The following is a 24,492-nucleotide window of genomic DNA, read 5'->3' as shown; positions in this document are numbered from 1 at the left end:
CGTCGTCGAACGACGAAACACGGAAAACAACATCGGCTCGACGGTTCCACGTCCACGACGGTCTAATTTTAACCCGCGGAGAGCGCCGAAACTGTTCGGACATGCCGCGATACAAACAGCTATTAACGCTGCTATCAATTATCCGACGGTTTTCTACGGAATGTGGCGGCTGAGAGCGGTGGATTAGCGTCTCTTTAAATCAATCAAGTCCTCGGCGCTTGGATCGACGAAAAACTGAGAATCGGACCGGAGAGTTGAACAACCAACGTTTAAGCCCGCTGCGCGAGATTATTGCTGCGCGGTTTCGCAGAGATTGAACTCGATGTTAAACGAATCGAGACGACGCTCGTTCGCGATCGCAGAACTTCGGGGCAATATTTCTGAGAAAAATCATAAACCAAATGGAAACTCCGTTGCGAGGATTTTATTGCGCGTATCCTAAGGCAAACGAGGATACTTTCTTAATTTCGGCTTGGTGGTACGCCCGCTGAAAATATAACGGAACGATAATCCCGAATTTATCTCTACGGCGTGGATAGCCGAGTCGCTAAAAATTCGGAGCATTTGAAAATCGGGCGAAACGGTGTCGCTCGGGAAACGATCCCGGGAACATTGTCGCCGATCGGGAAACGGGGCGAGATCCGAAAAATCGCCACCTGAGTCAATAATCGGGCAGAAGATCGACGAAGGGGGTAGCTCGCGCGTTCGTGGAGCACTTAAAAAGCTAACAGCCTCTGGAACCCTGCGGACGAGAGTCGGCATTTACGGTGCAACAGCCTAATAGCGACGACACGAGGGTTCGAGCACCGCACGGTACATTTGCCCGGACTTTTCTTTCTCTCGGCGAGTCCGATCAACCCCGGAGACGGTTTTATTTACACCCCCCGCAATGAAAGGCGAGATCGGCCGGCCCGATACCAAATACGAACGTTGTTTCCGAATCGATTTCGCGGCGAGGGAAAAAGGGAGAGAAAAGAGGGAGATGGAGAGATAGATAGATAGATAGAGAGAGAGAGAGAGAGAGAGAGAGAGAGAGAGTCTCTCTCTCGATCCCTGATACAACAGAAGACCGTGGCGAAGCACGATTATCGGCGGCAGTCGCATTTTCTCCTCGTACCAGAGCTTTATCGTTCATAAAGAGGGATGAAGGCCGACGGTGGCCGATGGAGGCCGCCGAGGGGCGGCAGGGGAGGCGTCCAGAGAGAAAGAGAGACTCGTGAGAAATTTTAATAACGGAGGGGACCGATTCCCGGGTCTCTACCCGGCCACTTTCTGAACCGTCGACTCGATCGACTTCCAGCGCTCGGTGGTAAATCACGACGCACCTGGCGGCGCTGCGCGTCCACGGATGGACGCACTCGCGCTCTCTCTCTCTTCTCTCTCCCGTTCTCTCTTCACCGGTGTTCCGATTAGTTTCCTCATGGCTGGAGAAAAGGTATTCCTTGCGAGCGGCCGCATTAAAAACCGTGGCCTGTGAAAATGGGCCACAAATGCCCGGCGAAAAGAACGCGAACCCGGCAGGGGCGCAGGGACGCAGGGACACAGGGGCGCAGGAGAAAACGCCCCGGCCCCGGACAGTTTAGTTTAGTTTAGTTTAGTTTAATGCCGAGCCGGGAACTTTTTTCTCGCGGCTTTATGCAGCCCTGCGTCGCTCGAGCAGACCCGTTTGTCTTTCTCTCGGATGAATTATGCCCGGCTAGGACCCAAAGGGCGCCCGATTTCTTTGTTTAGCATTTATCGCGGCTTCCGACTTGCGAACGGACCGGGAACACGATTCACAAGCTTGCAGATTAACGTCTCGGGCGTACGCGTTCGTTCCGATCGATATTCCAACTTTGGATTTCCGATTTTTCAGAAATGTTCGACACCCATTCGCCCCTTTGTACGTGAATTAACTGAAATTCGATGCGACCAAGGGTGCTGGACACTTTTCACCGAATCGAGACTACCACGGATTTGAATGTTGTGGCTTTCTCTTCGCAACGGGCCCATAAAACTTGATGTACGATCGTTTTCTCGCCGTTTTATAGAACAAGAATGAGAAGCAAGTTCGATCGAAGCGGCACGCCTTTCGATCGAAGCTCGATGAAACGACTGGAAGAAATCGTAGGTCAAGTTTTATGGTATCGTTGGGAAGAGGAGACTTCGATCTTCAAATCCGTGGCCAATTCGGTCGCGAGAAAAGTTTGTCAAAGATTTTACAAGAGTTCCGATTTATGGTAATTTTTAGGAAATTTCCTTACCGAAGAACGCTTTTCCAGCGTACTGCAAATAATCTGGCCAACTTTCTCCATATTTGAGCCGAGACAATCTGAACTGGATTCAAATGAAATAAGAATTGGAAATCATTGCCTGAAATATTTACAGTTTAACAGAGTATCGTATCACGCTGTTCCAGAAAATAGTGTCCCCGATAAAATCGTTTGCACTAAGAATAGTACGCGGCACGGTAACCGCGACCGAATTCTCTAACAAAATTACGATCTGGTGGCGCGGATCATATTCCGACAGCTTCGCCCGATCTGTGGCAAGCTCGTCCAAATGATTCAGACCTCCGGGCTGCGAAATTTTGTTGCGGCGTTTACGCGTTTAACATTTCCGCGAGTCGGACCTTCGAGCAAAGAGAAGAGGAAAATGGGAAGTAGGGTGGGGGTAGGGAGCGGAGATAGTCGGGAGCTTAATTAAGGATTTGATTCGGGAGTCCGTCAGGAGAGTCTTATTAAGCGATCGGTTTAAGTAGACCCGCGGGGTAGAACGCGAAGGACGAGGCTAGCTATAAATTGATAACCGTGGATTTGCATTATGAATGACCGTAGAAAGAGAATTGTATGTCTACCGGATCCGCGAGAGAGGAGGAGCGGGGGGGAGTGTAGCCGAAGCCGATGAGCGGAGTGGAATAGAATGCAACAGAATGGAACAGAATGGAACGGAATGGAACGAAATGGAACAGAGTGGAACAGAGTGAAACAGAGTTCTTCAGTTATTTAAAGAGTTTGATGTTTGAGCGGAACGACGGCGCACGGTTGTCCGTTCGTCCATTCGGCACGAAAAAATAGCAGTTGAAAAGCTGTTTGTTCGCTTCGCGGCTCTATTAAATTCCACGAGAAACTAATTGCTCGGATCCGCGGCCTGCCCTCAACATTTCTTAATTGCCGTGTTCTCCTTCGAATCCAGCAAACTCTACGGAGTCCGAGAATCCTCCGCGTTTTCATGGGGGACGATGCATCTCAATGGGGGCGAGTGAATTATTCCTGGATCCCCGTGGAGCGCCTTAAAAGGCCACAAAAGTGACACGAGTAGCTGGTTCCACCTGGACCCCCGGTTTCTCGTTGCGAGCTGCGAGAACCATTCACGCCGTGTTCTTTCGCGAGCGAAGAGGAGCGGAGCGGAATGATGCGGCGCGGCGCGGCGCGGCTTCGAACAGAGGCGGAGCCGAGCGGAGCGGAGCAGAGCGAAGCAGAAGAGCGGAGCGGAGCGGAGAGAGACGATTGTATTCTTGCGAGCGGTCGAATTAAGCGGTCGTAGGGCGCGAAGCACGGCGGAAAAGCCGAGGACTATAAATACGAAGGAGGGTAGGTGGAGAGACAGTGTCCTCGGCACAATGCGTGCCGCACCAATCCTATTTTCAGAGATACACATCTCCCTCCCATTCGAACGGAGAAAAAGCCACGGATAGCACCGACGAGCAAGAGGACCGAGAGGAACACGGATGAGAAGACCGTGCGGAATGGAGGACGGATAGGGGCCTAACCGCTTTATCCCCGCATCAAATCGTTTCTTCGAGGTGGCTGTGCAGCTGTCTCGCGTCGCTTCTTTAAAGTCCATCCTTTCTGACTCGGCGATCTGATCCCCGAGAACATTAGAGCCCGCGGGATCCCGAAATCGTTACCTTCTTTTCCATCGTTTCCTCCTCTTCGCTCTTCTCCGGCCACGAAAAACAACCGCGTGCTTTTGTCTAGCGTTCGATTCGTTGAATAAATTCCGCACGCGATCGAGAAAGAGAGAGAGAAACAGAAAGGAGAGAGAAGAAGAAAGCTCGAGAGAGAGAGAGAGAGAGAGAGAAAGAGAGATAGAGAGATCGAGAAAGAGAGATAGAGAGAGATCGAGAAAAAGAGATAGAGATAGAGAGAGATCGAGAAAAAGAGATAGAGATAGAGAGAGAGAGAGAGAGAGAGAGAGAGAGAGAAAGAGATAGAGAGAGAGAGAAAGAAAGAGAGATAGGGAGACAGATTCTTGCACAAGTTCGAGATATCGATGGGCGTGCAGCTAGCTATTTCGGATAGTTCGTACGTAAACATTAATAGCTGGTTGATAGGTAATCAATGGTCCATCGGCGCTCCTGTCTTGGCAACCTTATTAGCTATGTAGAGGACCGCGACAAGGTGGTAACTTCGGGCTGTTCCAGCGCGATAACTAATTCGTCGGAAAACGGTGCTCCTGAACGCTGTTCCACGGTCGTTTGGACGCGTTATTTAACAATGGCAGGCTTCCACGCGCTTACGTTAACCCCGCCCCTGCTAATATCATTTACGGCCAATTCGGAACTTCGTCTTTGACCCGTGATCTGCTCTGCACAAGCATTTTACTGTAAAGTAAATCGCTATAAAGAGAAACGGAGATATTTTTACGCGCGAGACCCGGTGAAAAACATCAACGTTGGCCTGGAATAAGCAGACAGCAGTTTCGAAGCTGATAGCTTGCGGACTTCACGCATTCGAGAGAACCTTCATATATGTTCGGCAAAATGCCACGGATCATATTTATCAAGAGATCGCACAAGCTGCTTCTGGATGAAAAGCTGAAGCATATCTGTGATCTCGATAATTATAGATCTGAAATTCGGAATTTTAACGGGGGTGGACTGTTGGTTCCAGAGCTAGGGGAACGATTCGCGCGGCTCGCGACGCGTTCGTAGAATTTCGCGTGATTGATAGAAGACAATTTTGCTCGCGAATTCGCAGCTCGGGACAATGCCGTTCGGCGAGATCGAGTGGAAAGTCGTGAAGTTCTCGTCCGAAAAATCGGCCCGATAATGTCAGCAACAGCGCTGCAAGTCGCCCGGAGCGTGTCCAGCCAGAAGCGGGGAAACTATGTCAACGAGACACGATCGTTTCCACCGAGATCAAACTTAATTCGGTGAAATCCCAAGGGGGCGAGTAAAATGCGAATCGTTCCGGAAAAGGAGAGTGAGAGAGTGAGAGAGAAAGAGAGGATGGGCCATCGAAATCCATGGCAAGTTCGCGCGGAATTTTCCCTTGCAGGCGTGTTGCGCGTCGAGGAGATTCGTTATTGAGAGGGAGCTGGCGATGAACGACTTCATAACTGAAATTATTTCCACATCGGCGTCGGGGGTGAGATCTCGTGCCGCGGCGTAACAGATTCCGCTGTTTCTCGCTCCTCGGTCTGTCCATTCACGCGTCTACCCTCTCGCTCTCTCGTGTCCTCGTGTGCGACCGTGCGCCTCCGCGAGTGTTCGCGCGCGCATGTGGTGGCGGAGCGCGCGCGGACACGCGAGCCTCGATAAGGGAAGATTTATCGCTGAACTTGCCGTGGAAAACGTACACATACGTTACAGCAGTTCGCAGCCACTTTTCGAGCCACTGTCCCGCGACCTAAGGGGTTCGGCCCACCTTTGCCACGTCCAATTCGTGGCATTCTTTCGCGATGCTTTCCTACCTATCCCCTATTCGGAACAGCCCTCTATTTTCCTCCGCGTTCCTTCTCTCGGATCCTTCCCCCTTGGGAAATGTCGCTCCACCGTCTCAGCTGTCGAAACAAAATCAAATATTTTTAATTCTTCCGCGGCACTTGCGACCGAGCCGTTTCTCAGATTTTTTAACGGTAAAGGCAAGTGTCCTTTTTTCCTTCGAATATCTGTAAACGGAGGGCGAAGCTTCGTTTCTATTTAAAAGAAATAAATGACGCGATAACCCGCGGTATCGCAGCATACAAGCATTTATTATTAGCGATGAATAAACAGAGGGGGATGAAACACTACCCAGAAACTGTGCGTATCTCGTTAACCATGCGAAGAGAAAGATCGCGCAAAAACTGGAGTTCAACGCGGCGAGGTACGAGAATTTTCGGTTCGCGATATCATACTTTTAGTTTCCGCGTCGGATCGAAGGTCGCCGGGGGTGGAGGGTTGAACTTGTACCTTGCACTTCAACTTTACGGCGCGACACTTTGAAGGGCGGTGGTGTATCGTGTTTGCCTTCGCTACCAACTTTGTTTGCCGACCCGCTTTTGTTTACAGCCCCCTAGGTGGTAGGTCACGGTTCGGGGGCAGCCCGGCTCGAAGAAGATTTCTTTTGTCTCGAACGGTCGCGCCATTAATTGACTCACGAGCTCACGGACTCACGGGCCGCGAAGAGCTCCGGAGTTCTCTCTCTCTCTTTCTCTCTCTCACTCACTCACTCACCCTCTCGCTCGGCGGACATGTTCCCGTAGAACAATGCGATTACTTACCACACCGGCGTAACGGCATTGTGACGCGGCGGACAAAAGGGATCCAAAAGAATTCCCACGGGACAACGTGGCCCTCCGGTAATGGCTAATAAAACTGCGTCGGGCCGCGTAACGCTCGGTATTCTCTTCTTATTAATCCGACGTCGGTCTCAAGTGGTCTTACGCGGGAGTTTCTTTCTCCTGGCCAACGATGTACACCCGCGAGCCGGGATTTTATTATTCGCCTGTTGGAAAAGTTTCGAAACCCACGGTGATTTAGGGCTTTATTTCTTGCGCCGCCGCGATAATGCGGCTCGAACCGCCGCCATTACGTCGCCAGAATTTCCGCCGGTTTTGGCAATCGGTTCCCGGGAAGCCGCGGGGAGACGCGCGGCAAATCCGCCGGAAAATTTACGTTCCATCCCCCGCGTTATCGTTTATTTCGATGTCGCACGGCGAAACGCGCGATCAAAAAGTCTCAATTGCATTCGTCCCGCAATTATTTGGCAATTTTTAATGAAAAAGCTACGAGAAGAACGGAAATTTTGTTACGAGCCGGTTCATTCTGTCTATTCTTCATTTCACCTGCCCGACAAAATGGCGGCGCGGCGACCGCCTCGCTATGCGTAAAGTAAAGAACCGTACAGTCGCTGCTACGTACGCGTATTCGTAGAACCTCTACGTCTACCGCAACTTTTCATTCTTTTTTAGCACAAACCATGAATTAAATAGAGAATCCGCTGGGTGCTTTTTATCGCGCGTACATCTCAAGGTTCGCGAGACTATCTTCTAATCCCGTGTTTCCAACGAAACGCGCGGCGTCGCTGCAACAGTTCCACCTTTTCTCGTTCTTCGAAACGAAAAATCGTCGACTCTTACCCCGTCCGTCGAATCCATCGAATTGAAAGTGATTCTACAACTTCCGGAGAGAGACAGCAGACGCGGCAGACCATTGTCCCTCGTTTCCTACGAGTCCGCGCTATCGCTTAGGCTAAAAAGATCCTCCGCAATTTTTAAAGTGGTGTAATCCACCCCCGGCGAAGACTCTCGAGAGTGTTTTGAAACTTCAGCGGGGAGCACAATAATTTCACCGGGGGTGCGGCGTTCGTGTGAAACCGCAGGGGGAGAGAGGGTGTATTCTTCGCGCGGGTACAAGAAAACCCGTCGGAATGACGAGAGCCCGAGAGCCGACGCGGGGTAGACGTCTGGATTCGTCCGCGGGGGTGGCGCGCGTTAGACGAAAACGAAACTTTCAGCCTGTCCGCCCCGCCACGGTCCCTCGTTTGTGTTTCCCGTCTTTCCGTGAGCTTCCTGTCTCCCTTTCAGCCTTTTCGGTTTTTACCTGGCCCGTTCGACGGCGTGGGCGAAACGGCGAACACCTCCATCTGCCAGTCAGGATGTAGTGTATCGAATTACAGGTGTATTTTGCGGTCGTGTTCGATCTGGCTGCGGTTACGGGGAACCGGAGATTAAACGCGTCGTTTCTTCGTTTTCGTGTGTTAACGCGCAGCCAGGCATAGTTCAGCCGGTTGGCGCGACAGGGGTGGGGGAAAATTAGATATCGATTGTTATCGTATAATTACTGTCTTTCCCCGCGGCCACGCTGTCCGGCCAGTCGCCGTTCCGCTGTAACATTTAATCATACGTGGCTCGGCGCACCGCAAACCTTCCATTTGCTCTCCTATAAATCCCGCGCGAATCTGCGAACGTGTAAACGCGTGTCCGTCCGTGTTCTCTGCCTTTTTCTCGCGCCCCGAAACCCACGAAATCCCGCCGCCATCTTTCCGCCGGCACTTTAGTATCGCGTTAAATCGGAATTTATGACTTTCCGTGGAGCGCAACGCCCCCCCTCCCCCCCCGCGCGTCTTCTCGGGAAGTTCGTTTAGAAAAATCACGTTGCCCGCATTGCGTTCTATATTTTTCAATTTTCCAATCATTTCGCCGCTAATTTATCTAATGGACACGCTACCGCGCTGCATCGATCCGATTGCGTTGTTCCTCGCAGCGCCGAGTACGAACTAATCGCGCGGATTGATCATCGATTTCCGGAAATCAGCGTTCAGCAGAGATCAAATCGTTTCGCGTTTTATAAAACAATCTTTTTAAATATTTATTCGAGTTACATGCCGCGGCGCGGCCGGGATCCCGTGCCAGATTAATGTGATTGGATCGATTCGATAAACCGGCGCGAGCAGGATCGTCGAGAGTCGCCAGGAAAATCGGCATTTTTCAGAATTTATTACAGGAAGATTAATTGGGGCAGAGAGAGAGCGCTGAAAAACTTTTCGCCGTGTGTTCGGGCATGGTTCGGCTTTATGCAGAAATTTTTATTGAACGCTGCTGTTAACCGATGCCGGGGTTCTAGACGGCGTTGATTCAGCCGTCGATGAGAAACGGCGGAACGCGCAATTCCTCGGCGAATCGTTCCAAGGCAAACTATAGCGATCATTCTAAAAACGTGCGAGACTGTCGGCGGGATCATTCGCAAATTTTCCGAACGATGCGACGAGAAAGTGTTAAATTTTATCGTATGTTTCTAACGATCATGGACGAGATAGTTTTCTAGCGCAGCTGAAAGCCTTACGTCGTTGCTAACTTGTTTGTAAAATTCATTGAATATTGTTATTCGGAACCGTTCGTCGAAATCGTAGAAAACTATTGTCGTCGACAACGAAATAGAGGCAATCGTTACTTAAATCTGGGGACCGTAGTTCCCGCTTTCGGAGGAAGAGAAATGCATTATTCCGGCCCAGAGATCCAAGGGGGAGGGTTCGAAATTGAACAACAAGATATGGTTGCTCGGAACAATAAATCACGGTATCTCGAAACGAAAGATACGCCGAGTTGCGTGGGCGTGTAGGCTTAGCTCGACAAATGTCGCGCGATAAACCATCGAATTGCATCGGCCGCGACACCGTCCTGTTCCTATCAAGAAAAATCACTCTCGACGAGCCGAGCCGAGGCGAGGGTCCGAGGACTTGTCCGCTCCGACACGCTCGACGAACGCTACACCGGGCGTACACATTTCTTTCATCTGTTTAGACCGCTATCGACTGCTGTTGGATCACTGAAAAATATTATCAAACTGGGAACGCAACGATCTTAGACTTTCTACTCGTTAATATCGAGACTCTGATAACTGGATCGAGTATTTTCGTGCTGATCCCCTTGCGCTGGAGCACATAGCGAGGCTGCTTATTATGGTGCCTTCAAGATTAAACATTTGTGCTCCGCAAAATCCGTGTCCATACGATCTCGTGCTAAATACAATTTAAGTAGGCTAAATATTTTCATCGTTATATCGTTTTATATTTAATTGGAAACATTGCTTGCTATTATATATAAATAATAATATATATAAATTCAATTTAAGTAGGCTAAATATTTTCATCGTTATATCGTTTTACATTTAATTGGAAACATTGCTTGCTATTATACTTTAAATAAAGTAGAAATAAAATAGAAATAAAGTAGAAATAAAATAGAAATATCTGTCGTGTAGTACATTCGCGAAATGCAATCGAATGCACTTAAAGACCGTCTCAAACTGCGGCATGACAATTTCCGACGGCGTTCCAGAGTCGCAAAGGGTTAAGGCCCCTTATCCGGACAATGTTCACGGTGTCTTATTAATCATCGATAAGGCGTGGAGGAGGGGAGACGGTCTCGTTCTTACTGGCGAGGAGCAAGAAAAACTAGCCGGGCAATTAACATCCGAGCCGTAAAATAAATCATCCGTTGTAAAATTAGGGGCCATTAAAACGGCGTAACGTTCGCGCGACGATACACAGAAAAATGTGTGGACGATGAACCCGATAAATCGCAGCCGGTTTCCGACGGTCCTGGCTTGTTCAAGGGGAAAAAACCGTGTCCGCTGTGCGTTGGGCGGGAGAGAGGGGGGGGGGGTTGGTCGTACGGTGGTCACCGGTCGTTAATGCAATGTTAATTAGCCGGGGCGCGCGCGAGAACCCGCGCACTGCAATTACGTCGGCGTCCATAAGTGGTCGGACGCCTGGCACGTTCAGACGAGCGGCGTATTAGTGCTATCATTTGATAATGGAAATATTTCTTTAATGGAATTAACGTTGATTCGACGATGCTCCGGCCTGGAACCCGCGACGTTTCAATTTTCCTTGTTTTCCGTCGCTTTCGAGCCGATTTTCATCGCCCTCGCGTACACGATATCCTGGCTAAACGCGTCCAATTAGTCCCGCAGGCTTGATCAGTCTCGAGGAAAATCGTTGTTTAAACGTAATGGATAAATACGACTCGATCGTAATCGGGGGAACAACGATCGCATGAATGTATTCATCGGTTCGCGTGGAACAAGTTGAAGTTAAAGAGAATTGAAAATCCATCGACGAAAGTATGAATTATACATACGTTCTTAACGGGTAGGATAAAGTTTCGTTATTAATGGTCGCAGTAGGTTCCGATAGCGAAAACGTATACTCTTCCGCGTTCTATCGCGGTGCATCGATAAAGATCCGATTGGCTACGCGATGAAATAATAAAGATCGGGGAAACCTTGATTTATCTGCATCGAATGCGAATAATAAATAACGAACGAAGGTCTTCCGATAATGGAATAATAAATAACCCGGTAATTATTAATGATTAACTTCTTGCCTCTATTGAAATCAAACTTCGAATCTATTATGGACACGCGCGGCGTTTCCAGCCCTTTCGATGGCACACACACACACATGCATACGCGAGTCGGTCAACCGTAAAGAAATCAATCGAAGCTAATAAATAGTAAGGCGAATGGAATAGTAATGAATCGATGGGTCCTATACTCGGTCGCCTATACGTTTAATGACGGTTCAGTCAGTCAGTCAAGGACGATCTCCGTTCACGAGGCACAAGTGAACGTTGTTACAGTGTTCCAGAAATCGAAATTCCGCGATCCCGACGGCCACGTTCTGGCCGGGAGTTGTAATTATGCGAGTCTCTCGGCGTTCCGTTGCTTTCTTGACCCCCTCCCCTTTCTCCAATGAATATTAATCGCGCTCCCCGACATCTAGTAACTGTTTCATCGGGGGAACGAATATTTACGAGCGATTCCGGCGTCCTGTTGCTCCGAGACCGTGAAAAGCAGCCGCACGTAAATTCGTTTGCATAGAAACGCGAGGTCTCTCCCTTCTCTCTCTCTCTCTCTCTCTCTCTCTTTGTTCACCTCTCTTTCTCTTTATTCTTCTCTTTATTTTCCCCCCCTCTTTACATTTCTCTCCTCACTTTTCTCTTTCTGGCCGGCCACGTTGTCCTCGACGGCCAACAACGGTTACACCGTTGCACGCCAATGTAATCCGGCGTGCGGTTCGTTCAAGACGCGCAGGAGAATCGATATTTCAGCCTCTCCCCTGGAGAAAAAAATCCCGCGGACGCCTTGCAGGTGCACACACGAGTCGCGGCTCGGTTCCGTGATTTTCCGCCCTTTGTCACGGTCACTCGCGAAGGTGGCCGGCCATTACGACCGCTGAATTATTTACAGGGCTCGATCCAACGGCGGCAGACCGATCGGCGACCGGTTCGCTGCGAAAATGAACAACGACGAGCACAGCACCCGTTGCGCGATATGTAGACACTAGGCACGGCCAGGGATAGCTCGATAACCGGAAATACGGCGTGGAAATTTGGGAACCCTGTTGCGGTTGCCCTCGACCTGTTCAATTATCGCCATTCGTCGTCGCTTTTCGTCGATCAATCGGCGACTCTTATCTCGACTTTCGTTCGTTTCCGCCGAAAGGAAAAGGCAAACTCTGTCGCAAATTTTTTCTCGACCGTTTATCAAGGACGAATCTATAAATTCGTTGGATACAATTCGTCTATGAAATCGGATTTCGAACAATTTTTCTCTCCCGGCTCGGGGTCCCTTCGTTAGAACCTGTTCGACAACGCCACTCGCGCGCGTACGCTCGAACGAGCTCGACGAATTCAAAATTCGCGAACCACGGCCGCCGCCGGTGTCCACCGAATTCCCATATAAAAACTCTCTGTCAGCAATTTCGCGGCTCTTAAAAAACTTTTCGCACCGAGCATGGATGATCGAACCATTTTTTTCTTTCTCCCCCATGAAATCCGGGATCGTCGAACTTTCGCCGCGCGAAATCGGGGACGCCGCAACATTTTTTTTTCGCACGAATCTAATAATTTCGAGCGAATTGCTTCGCGCAATATTTCCAGGCAGTTATGTATTTATCTCTCTATACGAGGGAGACCGTGCCCGAAAAGCAGGGTGCGCAAATGCTTTCTGATCCATAGACCCTGAAATGCGGAAAGGGTGTGACTGGCGTCCTCGGTTCTCCTCGTCGCGTGTACGGTTCTGGACGAGGACGAGGACGAGGACGAGCATACGGCCGCGGACCGGGTATCTTTAATATCTTTAATCCACACCCCTGCGCGGGAAAGCGGAACGGAGGTATGCGTGCAGGAAGCGAGAGGCGAGCACCCCCTGAGAGTCTACGGGGTTAGACCAGGGGGTAGTTCTCTCTCTCTGTTTGAGCTACGCAGGCGCGGTTTATCGACTGCCGCATATATATAGCGGCCCGAGAAAACCGTTCTGTTCCGTTCCGTTCCGTTCCGTCTCGTTCCGTTTCGTTCCGTTTCGTTTCGTTTCGTTTCGCAGTAACCCGAACAATTTCTCTGCTTGCAGTCCCTCTCTTTTCTCTTTGTTCGTCTCGGCTCCGGATATTTGTCCGGATTGCAATTGCACAGGGCTTTTTCCCACTCGCCATCACCCCTGGGTGTCTCTCGCGAGAGGGAACGAGAGCGAGAAAGAGAGAGAAGAGCGAGAGATAGCCAAAGGGAGAGAGAAAGAGAGAGAGAGGGAGAGAGAGAAGGCACACCGACATTCTCACCCTGTCTTTTCCTCTTCTTGTTCTCCGCTCTATTCTCGAGAAACCAGCTCGAAGACACCGGCATCGCCCTCGATCTCCCGGCAATATTTTACCGGACCGGTGTCCACCCCCGCGCTCGAATCGCTCCCTGGGATGCTCGATGACCGATCCCGTGGCATCCCCTAGCCGGAAACGCGGCCAGACGGAACAGTCTCCGCCAAATAAGTCCCCACGATATGTCCACCCCTTTCGCTATCTCTCGGCGAGGCGGAGCTGTTTCGCGCGGCGCCTCGCGTATCTAACGGCGGTCCACGTCGTTCGTTCGTCGCAGAATCTCCGGGGTAGATCTGCATAATTTTTGCCGCGGATCCCAGCTGTCGAGCCGGCGATTCCGTGGAACTAAGGCCGCCGAGCCTGTTGATCGTTTTATGAAAGTTTCATGACGCCACGGGCTCTGCACCCCCTCCTCCGCGCCCCGCCCGTCGCTCTGACGGTGATCAACGATTTCTTGCATCTTTCGTAAAACGCGTAACGACACCCAGCAGCAGCCCGGTCATCAATATCTGTCAACGCGCCACATATTCTTTTCTGGTAATTCTTCATTTTAGCGGCTCGTCCGTAAATCGCGCGGACGGTTTAATTAGCCGACCTCCTCTGATCGATTCGACGAAGCTTCGAATAAGCGTCGTTCGAATAAGAACAGCGTCGAAATAACTAAAATTGAGAGAAATCAGCCAAGAGTAACCTAAGAGAAAAATTGTTGATTCGATCGGTGTCGATAGAAAATATTTCGTCGATGCGCGAGAAATGCACGTCCGATTAATTAATCCCGTAATTACGGGACATAATCGTGCATCGCGGAAGCAACTGGCTCCGAGAACAGAGTAGAAAAGGACTTACGAGAAAAACTGTATCGCCGAGGATTTTCCCTGAAATCTCTGCGGCTCGGCGTGACTTTCAAGTCACGTGGCCTATCGACCATTCTCTTTAGCCCGATTTCGTTGTCCATTTATACGCGAAGATTGATATCTGCCGGGCTTTTCGAGTCGCATCAACTTTTTTACGCTCGTATAAAAAAAAATGTGGACCGTGGAGGGTTAACGGTCCAAGCCAGGCTTTCTCCGAACCAATAAGGAAACTAACATCGATTCGGAACATTTATGAAAGCCGAACGGTGACGCAACGTCGAAACAGCCCGCGACCATTCGGTCCCCTCGGGGTCAGCGAAAGACGATCGCATGAGATATCGTTAGGAAATCGTAATATTCGTGGGGTAAATCGAAAAGGGCCGAAAATTGATCGAACGCCTTGAGAGCAGCAGGCGGCCTGGCACGGGATCTCGGGATCTCTGGATCGGTAAAATCGAGCGGGCGCGGGCGCGAACGCGAGCGGCCCGCTTTAATTCAGCCCTTCGTCTTAATGAATAGTCCCCGGCGCGGGTCGGCGCGGCGCGCCGGCCGAACGACGTAGTCGTAGCCGAGAATAAATTACAGGTTCGTAAGCGGGAACTGGACCCTTTAGCGCGCGCCCCCGAGCTTAATTTATGCATTTCTTGACCCGTGTACCGTCGGACCCGGATTCCTACCTGTTGGTCCCTGCTCTACCACCTGTTCGAAAGGGATCCGCTCCGAAAACGAACGGAGACCGATCGGCGCTATAGATTCTAGAGGGACGGCCCCCGGGGGGAAAAAAGAGAATATTTTACGACTATAGGTTGCCGAGAACGAGGCGGACCGATCGGACACCGCGCCAGATGCCTCGTTCTCGTTAGCCGGCGCGGGGATACGGGTCCGAACGAACGCCTTTCGGATTTAACGGCGTTTAACGAACCGGCAGGGTATTAATTTTCCTCGGCAGGAGAGGCCAATATCTCTCGGCCCCGGGCCCCTGGAATTTCTTTCGCCGGAGGACAGATGTTTCCGGCGCAATTTATCCCGGTATCGATGGAATCGACGTCACGAAACCGTCCGGTGCCCATCGGGGATCTCTGACCTTCCTTCTGGCTCCTACGCGCCCGTGGATTTTTACGTAGTTCCTCGTTTAACACCTTGTACCATTATCCTCGCAGTTGCAACCATTGGAAAGTACTTCTCGATCGTCGTAATTTCTTCGTGGAGAAAGAACATTGCTTTGTATCGTCCGTCTACATTTACTTGAACGCGGAGCCATTTTAACTCGAGATTCAAAACAGTTTTTCTGACTTAGAGTATTTCTATTTTATATGTATAACTAGGTGCATTTTATATGTACGAAATTGAATCATGCGATTCGTGCAACAGTTACCTTAACGGTTTTTTAAATGTATAAACAGATTCGATAGCGTTGAAGTTACAGTAATGTCTCCCTTACCGACGCTTGGATTGTACACGAAAATGAAGAATTTGGGAAGAGGAGATACGATTATTCGAGCCTTGCGTCTCGTTTTTTACAGCCGTTGACATTCGGTCAGTATAAAAACGAGGTACAAGCCTCGAATAATCGCATCTCCTCTTCCAAGATTGCCCATTTCTGTGGACAATCCGAGCGTCAATTAGAGAGACATTACTGTACTTTGAAACGAGACGTAACAATTGCTAACGGCGTCTCAGAGTCGCCGGTCGAGTACGAAGGATTACGCATTTATGACAAAATAGAACAGAAAAATCCGTCTCGATGGGGCGGCAACGGGTCAATTTAAGCGATACTTGTCCATTTTATCCAGCAATCCGACAAATCAGTTTGATAAATCTCAATTTGATAAATCCCGACGATCGTTCCGCTTCGTCGAAACATTTCGAGGGCGCGAGAGGCTCGTTCCGATAAAATGTCTGCCGAAACAAATGCCGAAATACGCTTGTACACCTGAAGTGCGACAAGAGCCGAGGAGACTCGACTCGACTCGACTCGACTCGACTGGCCATGCCACGGTACGCCATTTTGATCGTTAAGGGGTTAATGGATCCCCGTCGACACTGGGCGATCGGATTTACATAACAATCTCCATACGCTCTGTATGCGACGCCATAACGAAATAAAAATTGTAAATTGCCGGTTAAAGGGGGGCTCTCTTTGCCGGGGACCACGGAACCAATATTCGCCTAGGCGCGTGGGTGGCCACAGGGGTCCCCGGGGGTGGCGTCGCCGGCGTCGCTCGCGTTGCTGGCGTTAGCTGCCGTTGGCGGGAATGGGAACGCGGCCGCTAGTAAATCACCGGCCGAGGAAAGAGCAAAACACGTCGCGCGAATTGAAAATAGTCGTGATTCCGCGTCGTCTGCATATTTCCCGGGGAATTCATACGAAATTACCGTCGGCTCGTCATCGCTTATCGCTAAACCCTCGCGAATATGCATGAACCTGCGCCGCGCCGCGCCGCGCCGCGCCGGCGAGAGCCGAAAGAACGCGAGATTATAAATGCTTCTGCACGGCAATTACCCCAGATATCTCGCCAACGGAGCACTAACAGATTAAACGTTAATATCGCCGGACAGTCATCGGTGGCTCGCAATGGTACACGCGAAACGCGCGCCGAACAAATCGCCGCGATGGAATGCTAATTTCATTACGCGCGAATCTGCCGGCCATCCCTCAAAAAGAACGTTTACCGTCGGACCTACTCGCGTTTAACGTTCGCCGGCCGATAGAACGGCTCGCTTCCGACGATATTTAACCCGTTGCAGTCGATGTTACTTTAATATCGAAACGAAGGCGCGCCTCTTTACATTTTACGCGTGTACGCGAGCGGCGGGAACGCTGACGTTGCGTTCACAATTTATTGGATTAGAGACGAAGTTGATATTTTCGGTCGCGTCTCTCGGTTCATACTTTATCGCAAAGGGTTAATTTTTCGGTGAACAAATCGATTCGCGTGCTTTCGTACAGCGTTATTCGTTATTATTTATTATTACATTCTTCTGGCCTCGGAGAAAATTGTTGTAAAGGAAATAGTTACTTCGAATGACCCCAGGAACCCCTAATTTCCCGGAATTAATTTTGAACATCCTGCATGTAATAATAAAGCAGAATCTTCGAAACGGCCGTCGCGGATCTCGTTGCCGGATGAAACGGACGTTTCACCGCCTAAGATAAAATAACGTTTAAGATCGCCGGGCAGCGCAACAATCCAATATTTTGCGGGCGAAGGATGGCTCGTGGGATCGCTTAATATTTTCGCGGCGAAGATAGCCGGGGTAATTACGAGCACGGAAAGTGATTCGGCCATAACTCGGCCCGTTTAAATGCGGTTCGGGTAAATGAATTTTCCATGCGGGGCGGGAGACGCGGCCGATGCTTTTTCCCTTCCCCGAGCCAGTTTCAAGTTAGCTACCACTTAATGACTTTTCTTTCGATGCGGCAAGAAGGCGGCGCTGCTCGAGGATTATCGCCCTCGGGCCACTAAAAATTGCGCTTAATGACTCTCGCGTCCGCCGAACAATAACGGCGTACACGTACGAGGCCGGCGAACGCGAGTCGTCGTCGTCGTGGTCGTTCATTAGCTCGTTCAAAAGCGCATTCAATGGCGGCCGCCGAGCGTACCTTCCCCCAAATTGGAGATCTCGAGGAGAGGGCTCGGAGAATTCCAGCCGATTACTTAACGTCGGTACGCGTTTCTCGCGGAAATCTAACTGGCACCTGATTGGAAGCATTCTTGGGAAAAGTGGAGCACGAATTGATCGTAATTTCCTGTTCCAAGATGGCGCACAGAGCCGGGCTAGATCGGGGACAAACCTCGCGGCGGAGATTTCTGAAAGGAAACGCGTTGATAACCGTTTTTCTCGAATTAGTTCGGCACGAATTGCGATTTCCTGTCCCAAGATGGCGGACGGTTTGCGAGAAACGGGGGCGGCGAACGTTGAATTACGGATGTTAAACAATTCGTACGCGTGTTCCCCCTCTGCGGATAAATATCCATAGAAAAACAGCGGAACCGAGACGAACGGTATTTTTGCAAAACGGTGGAACTCGAATTGTCGATCGCGATTTCCTTGTCCCAAGATGGCGGACGGTACGGGAGAAACGGGGACGTCGTCGCAGCGTAAGGTTTGTTAAAAGTAAATATTACACTTTCGCGAACTACGACCGAACAGCCTGGCACACCTCCTCGCAGTATCCACGATTTATAAAAAAAAGTATAGGAAAACTGGGAGATAAAGTTGCGCGAGGGGTGATCGATGTTAACTTTGGGGAAACTTTGCTAGTTTGTAGACACGGCTGCTAAGCAAAGCTGCTTAAGCCGTATTTGCCGGAGATTCGAGGTTGCGATTTAATCTGGGTTAGTCCAACGAAATCTTGCTCGTTTTTCTCGTGCCGCGAACGCGATTCTCTGCGTCTTCCGCGATTGTCGCCGAGATATTATCATTAACCAGTGATAACCTCGAGGAGTTGGCCGACATTTTCTCCCGTTCGTTTCGTCGCATCGGAGAAGCATTCGCCGAGAGGAAGCGTACAAGAATTTGTTCGAGCAATCCGGATTGATTTTGGCGTTGTTCGTTTATGGCTCGACGAACGAAGGATCGACGAGGCGGACATCTCGCGCGACGAGAATTTGTAAAAAGCTGTGCGATTAGGGTTGAAAAATCGAAACGACCGTGGTTCGCGGTTGTGGAACGGAGCGAGATCCGGATTATTGCGCGTACGGTGGTTCGTAGCCATCGCTGGAGGGTGCAGCTCGACCTGGTCCGCGGTTAGCCAAGTCTGGGTATGAGTTTGGCTCATCTTCAGTTCAGTTTTGGAGCCACCGAGGCTGGAACGAGATGAGTTGGAAACGGAAAGGGGATCCTGTAAATTGAATGACTTGGCCTGTTATATGTTACCCACCGGCTTCTTTGCTTTATATCCCTCCCGAAATTGGGCGAACTGCGCAGATTCCATTATAGACAAGAAGTCAGCACAGCCTAGCCAGCTCGTTCGACGCCATTTCCGCATGTATTATGCATGCCCGGACAAATTTCATCATGCCCGGCCCGATAAGAGAACGCCGTCGTTTATTATTTATTTTACTTTTATCGGCGGACCCCGGAATCTCGGGGATCGACGAAGTCTCGGTTGAATAATTTACTGCGACCCCAGTGTATATAACGCCAGTTTTGGGAACGAGAGCGGCACGGGATGATCGGCGATCGTCGATCGATCTCTCATCCAATTTTCATAAACGAGCTGTTAGGCGTTTGCCTCGGTTTACGTACACCCTAAGTTTACCCATTCATTTCGGGTACGCGTACTTCGTTCTTAAAATCGCCTCGATAGAGTCTCGATTATGGCTTTCGCCGTGTTCGAATCGGTAAGAGGGATGGAACGAATCTCGGCTGCGTGAAAACGGTCGATTTTACGGTCATTTTTTGAAAAATGCTTGCAAACCCCTTCTCCGTCTGTTCGATTTTACACGCGGCAATTTGATTTCGTGCATATTTAAACGCGCTCGTTCGAAACCAATTCGGCTGGCACGCGAAACTATAATTTCAGTCGGATTAATTCTAACTCGCGGTCGGAATTATTTCTCATCTCGGGCAGCGTTTTCTGTTCCGTCGCGCGGACGCTCTTCGCTAGCCTCTCGGAAATGTATTAGCGCGTTAAAGTGCAGAAGCAAAGTTCGAGATTACGTATCAACGTAGCGTGTTGGTCTCTAGATGTACTGTTCCGACCAGGGTTGAGAACCGTAGTTGCAGGCAGCAGCGGGTCCAGTAAAAGGAAACCGTTGCTCCCACCAGACCCGCCCGGCAAAAAAGACTTGGCTATTACAGTTGTTGAGTTCGTATAAAGTGATGCAAATGAGAAGCGCATTTGCATGTTTAAAAACACGTGGACACAGGACGGGGGGAGTCGTCCTTAAAAAAATGTGCGCTGCACCGAAAGAAAGTCCGCTCCGCCGCGTCGCAACCGCGTCGCGCCGCGCCGGCAAAGAAAATGCGAAAAATTTTTAAATCGCGCGCCTCGAAAGCCCGCTGCTCTCTTCGCTCGCAAATGAATACGAATCTTATAAAAATCGTCGCGTTGTTCGTGCTGCCGTTGCGACACCGGGCGCCGAGAATTTCAATTTTTCGCTCTCGAAAGGGTAACCGACGCCGGTTCAATTCTCTAGAGGCTCTCGGACTAGAAAATTGGCGCGAGCTGAACTCCAACGCTGGAACAAGTTTTCCGATCTCCCGTTTTAGGATCGCGGAAATTATAAAAACTGCTCCACGAGTAATAAGAATCGTACGAGGTTCCTGTAAATCGAATTTTTAAAAAAATGTTAGAAGTTTCGATAGCAGTTGTTACTCGATCTCGTTAATAACTCGCGAACAAAGCAGCGGATTACATTCGCGCCGAGGAAAAATTTGTTTCAAATTATCTCAGGCACCTCTCGTTTCCCGGTAGAACCATCATTTTGGGACACCCTGTAGATAAAGTCGCATCGAATATGGATCCCCTTGAAAATACCGGTCGCAGAAGTCTCGACACTAGTCCTCTGAAAGCTAATCGAGGAATCGTGCGACCCAGGCATAATGGACGAGACAGTGTCGGCTCGTGGAACGATTTCGAGCCAATTCGATGAACGGGGCTTTCCTGTTCCGATATCATTAGCCCCGGCGTTGGGGCCAGGATCAATCGTGCCCATCGCGGAAAGCTGCGGCAACGCGGTAGAAAAAAGAAAGAGCGGAGCCATCTAATTCGGACCTAATTTCACGGAAGCGAGGCAACACAAATATTTTCCTCGCCGGAGGATATTCCGGCTAATACAGAGATCCCTTCGCCCTTATCGTTCCCCGGTCGTGTACAAGTGTTGTTTATCAGGCTCATGTCACTTATAGCGGCGCACGGGAAAGCCCGAAATTCGAGGTAATCACGCTCCCCTTGATCCCGAGATCGAGGAGGATCTTTCCACCCTCTTCTTCACGACTTTCGTCTTCTCGGCTTGTCGTCCGCTCTTGTACCCTCCCACGCTTCCCCGCCGACAACCCCCTCCCGCCCCGCGCTGAAAATCAGTTGTCTGGTCCAGGCGCATCCAGGAACAAGGGGGTACGCAACGGCGATCCCTATCTCTCTCTCTCTTCTCTTTTCTCTCCCCGGCTCCCTTTCTCTCTCTTTTTCTCTCTCTCTCTCCGTGTCCCTCTCTCTCTCTCTCTCTCTCTCTCTCTCTCTCTCTCTCTCTCTCTCTGTCCCTGTTCGCGGAGAAGAAAATAACGCTGGCATACGGGATATTACGCGGCGCGGATGTTAACGTCCGGCTGTATTTTTTTGCGGGGTCGCGAGGTCCTGGGAGAGGGCAGGGACCCGGGACATATAGCTCTGTCAGATAGCGGAATGCTGTAAATCTGTGCATTATACATGACAGCGAGATCAGCGCCATTCGTTATTCCGGCGCGGGGGCGGTGCACGGGGGCGCAGAAAAAGGGGGACGTGAAAAATTACTGGCACGGCCGGCACTTACCGAAACGAAGCTTTCAGGGAGCATCCGCCTGTGGAACACTTGCCAGGAGACCGGTTTGCGGAATTGAAATAATCGGTACGCACGGTGCATCGAACCGCGCGAGCGCGAGTCCGCCTGCTCGGAAATACAAATTTTTAGCATTTTCTATCTTTGGATCGACCCGGATGTTCCGGCGATATCGTCGAACATAGGAAAGCAAGTTGCCGCCTCCGGAAATATTTCCCGGAAATCGATCCACACGTCTGTGCATTTCTGCGGATAATTGTCGCGACGATTTCTGGAAAATCCGTTTAATTTTAGACGTCTCCGAAACAGTTGGAACATTTCCGTCGCGATGGCAGAAACTGTGTTTAGATTTAACGATTGATACGCTTACTCTTTACGGCGACTCCCTTGAAATTGACTTTTTCTCCCGAATTTTCTTTCGGACGTTTTATTCGGCTTAGTTTTTATTTATAGTATATTCAACTGTTATTAGTATGTATGTCTAAATATATATGCGTATTTAAATATTCATTATTTTTATACAGTACATTTAACTTCATAGCGGTCCAAGGTACACCGCGAGGGCTTTGCTCCGTTGAACTTTTAATCCTTTTCGATTTTTGTTCCATAACAGAGCGAAAATTTGCAGCTCCGCGGGGCTCGTCACGCTCCTTCGACTTTCGTGATTACGTTCGACATTTCCCGACCGGTCCGCACCCTGCATCCCCTAAACTCGTCGTCAGGCTTCATCTAACTTGCGAGAGCGACCATGCATGGCAAGCATGGCCGTTCCACGGCCACGTATAGCGTGCGCAATTATGAAACGAGAAAAGGTTATTTTAAGAGTCTGCGACTTATGCGCGCCCGTTAAAGGTTATAGGTTTCTATTCAATATTAAAGTGGCTCTCTCTCTCTCTCTCTCTCCTCTCTCTCGATGGCAGACGATGCACGCGCGAAGGGTTGGCCGAGGAATAGAGGGTTCGAGTTAACAGACCGCGGCTGAAACACAAACGCCGTCGGCGGAGAACGTCTTTATCTCCTGTGGAAAAAAGCTATATGGAGGGCTATAGAAAGTCGAGTGGTCGCGTAATTCGAAACTTGACGGAGTCAGGGGTGAGCTGCCGGTGGTTAGGGGGGCGGTCTCCTGGCATTGGACCAATGACATGTTGTTCGATGCACGCCGCCGAACCGAACAATAAGCGCGCTGTACGTGGACTGTTTCCAATAATCATGACGAACGTTGATATTACCATCCCTTCTTTCCATGTCCCTGCGACTTACGCGAAACAACCCCTTATCGTCGCGCTCCGGCGAGTTCAGTCGATAATGGAGCGAACGCTTGCACGTATCTTGTCCTTCGAATATCCGCGCTTAAAACAGCATCTTCTCTAGAATATTCAATCTTTCTCGGTCATTAGCGATCCGCGAATTGACCAGCTGTCTCGGATTCTCCAGAATTAACCGTTGCGAAAATGCTCGGTATCGTTATTTTTATGCTCGTGAATAATTCCGACGAACGCTGCGCGTTCTGCATCTTCGATCATCGAAATAAGCTTTTAGGAATGTTTCGTTTATCCGGCTAGAACGAACGATCGCGCAGTAATATTCAATGCTTCGTCGCTCGAACTTTCTTTTTTATTAGGATCGATCGAGATTTCGCCGTTCTCGGTAGGACAGAGCATTGTTCGTTTGCTTGATAAAAAAAACGATCGCTGACGATATTCGACGATTGCTAGCTGAAATCGAAGCCGCTTGAAGCGTCGCGTCAGCAGCGACGAGAGTTAAATCGATGCGACGATTTTTATAAGGAAGGAGCGCAGGGTGCGCGATAGATAAACGGCCGCGCCCAATGAAACGGCGAAGGTGGTTTCGCGGACGGTTTAACGACGGACCGAGCAACAAACTGGCGAAGAGTTTCGCGCGGCGAATTGCCGGCCGGGAGTTTAACAGGATTTTAAGCTGCACGGAGCGTTGCAGTCGGTGCAACGGTCGGTATAATGCGGAAAACGCAGAGCCCCGCCGCGGATCGTCGACGTCGTTACCGGTTTCCGCGGTGCTCGTGCGCGCTCGACATAATAAAAACGATGTCGAATAAACTTTTTATCGGCTTGTTAATTTTCGAGGCGGTGCGAACCGTCGGTCGCGATTCGCTTTCCGAAACAATTCCGCGCTATCATTGTTCCTTTCATGGCCTCGGGGCTAATGTTATTTATTCAACGACGCGTCGAGCGAAATCGGGAAAGCGAGAGAGAGAGAGAGAGAGAGCGGGAGAGAGGAGAGAGCTGCAGAGGGGGTAAAAAGTTGACACGCAAACTGCTACGGATCCCCGGGGGTCTGGGGGTCCGGCGGTGTCCGGGGGTCCGGTGGAGGAGGAGGAGGAGGAAGAAGAGGCAAGGGTGCAGTCGGCTGGCCGTGCAAAATCCGAACGAGCGAATTGAACGTGCAGGTGTCCGTAAATAAACTTGCATCGAGTTTGTGCAGCAAACCGTTGCACGTAAAGGGTAGTTACGCTCTCGCGGGTTCCTCTCCCACAAAGGTTCCCTGTTTTCCCGACCCGCGGCCGATTTTTATTTCGGCCGACTCTCTCTCTCTCTCTCTCTCTTTCTCTCGCTGCTCCCCCATGACTAGGTGCAGCCTGTCGTCTTTGGCCTGCATCGTTTCACGTAATTACACCTCGTTTCACCGTCTAGCAGACTTTTAATACGATCGTCCTACGGTGGCTATTTCGGTTGCTCAGACTCGACCCTTAAACGCTTGGCTCCCCGTTAAATCGCTACTGAAACTATCGTACCCGAACTCGAAGCACCGTTCGCTTCGATCGTTCTCCCTTAGCTC

General features: G+C 50.2%; 1 protein-coding gene across 3 annotated transcripts in view; it reads left to right on the top strand.

Annotated features, from left to right (window-relative positions):
• The window catches only part of LOC117218089 (uncharacterized), a 48,378-nt gene that overhangs the window by 8,958 nt on the left and 14,928 nt on the right, over nucleotides 1-24,492 (top strand). The gene's annotated exons all lie outside the window — the stretch shown is intronic.

Source organism: Megalopta genalis, chromosome 1 (assembly GCF_051020955.1).
Source record: "Megalopta genalis isolate 19385.01 chromosome 1, iyMegGena1_principal, whole genome shotgun sequence".
In the NCBI taxonomy this organism is placed as follows: domain Eukaryota; kingdom Metazoa; phylum Arthropoda; class Insecta; order Hymenoptera; family Halictidae; genus Megalopta; species Megalopta genalis.
The sequence above is the reverse complement of the archived record's forward strand: the minus strand, read 5'-3'. Positions and strand labels throughout refer to the sequence as shown.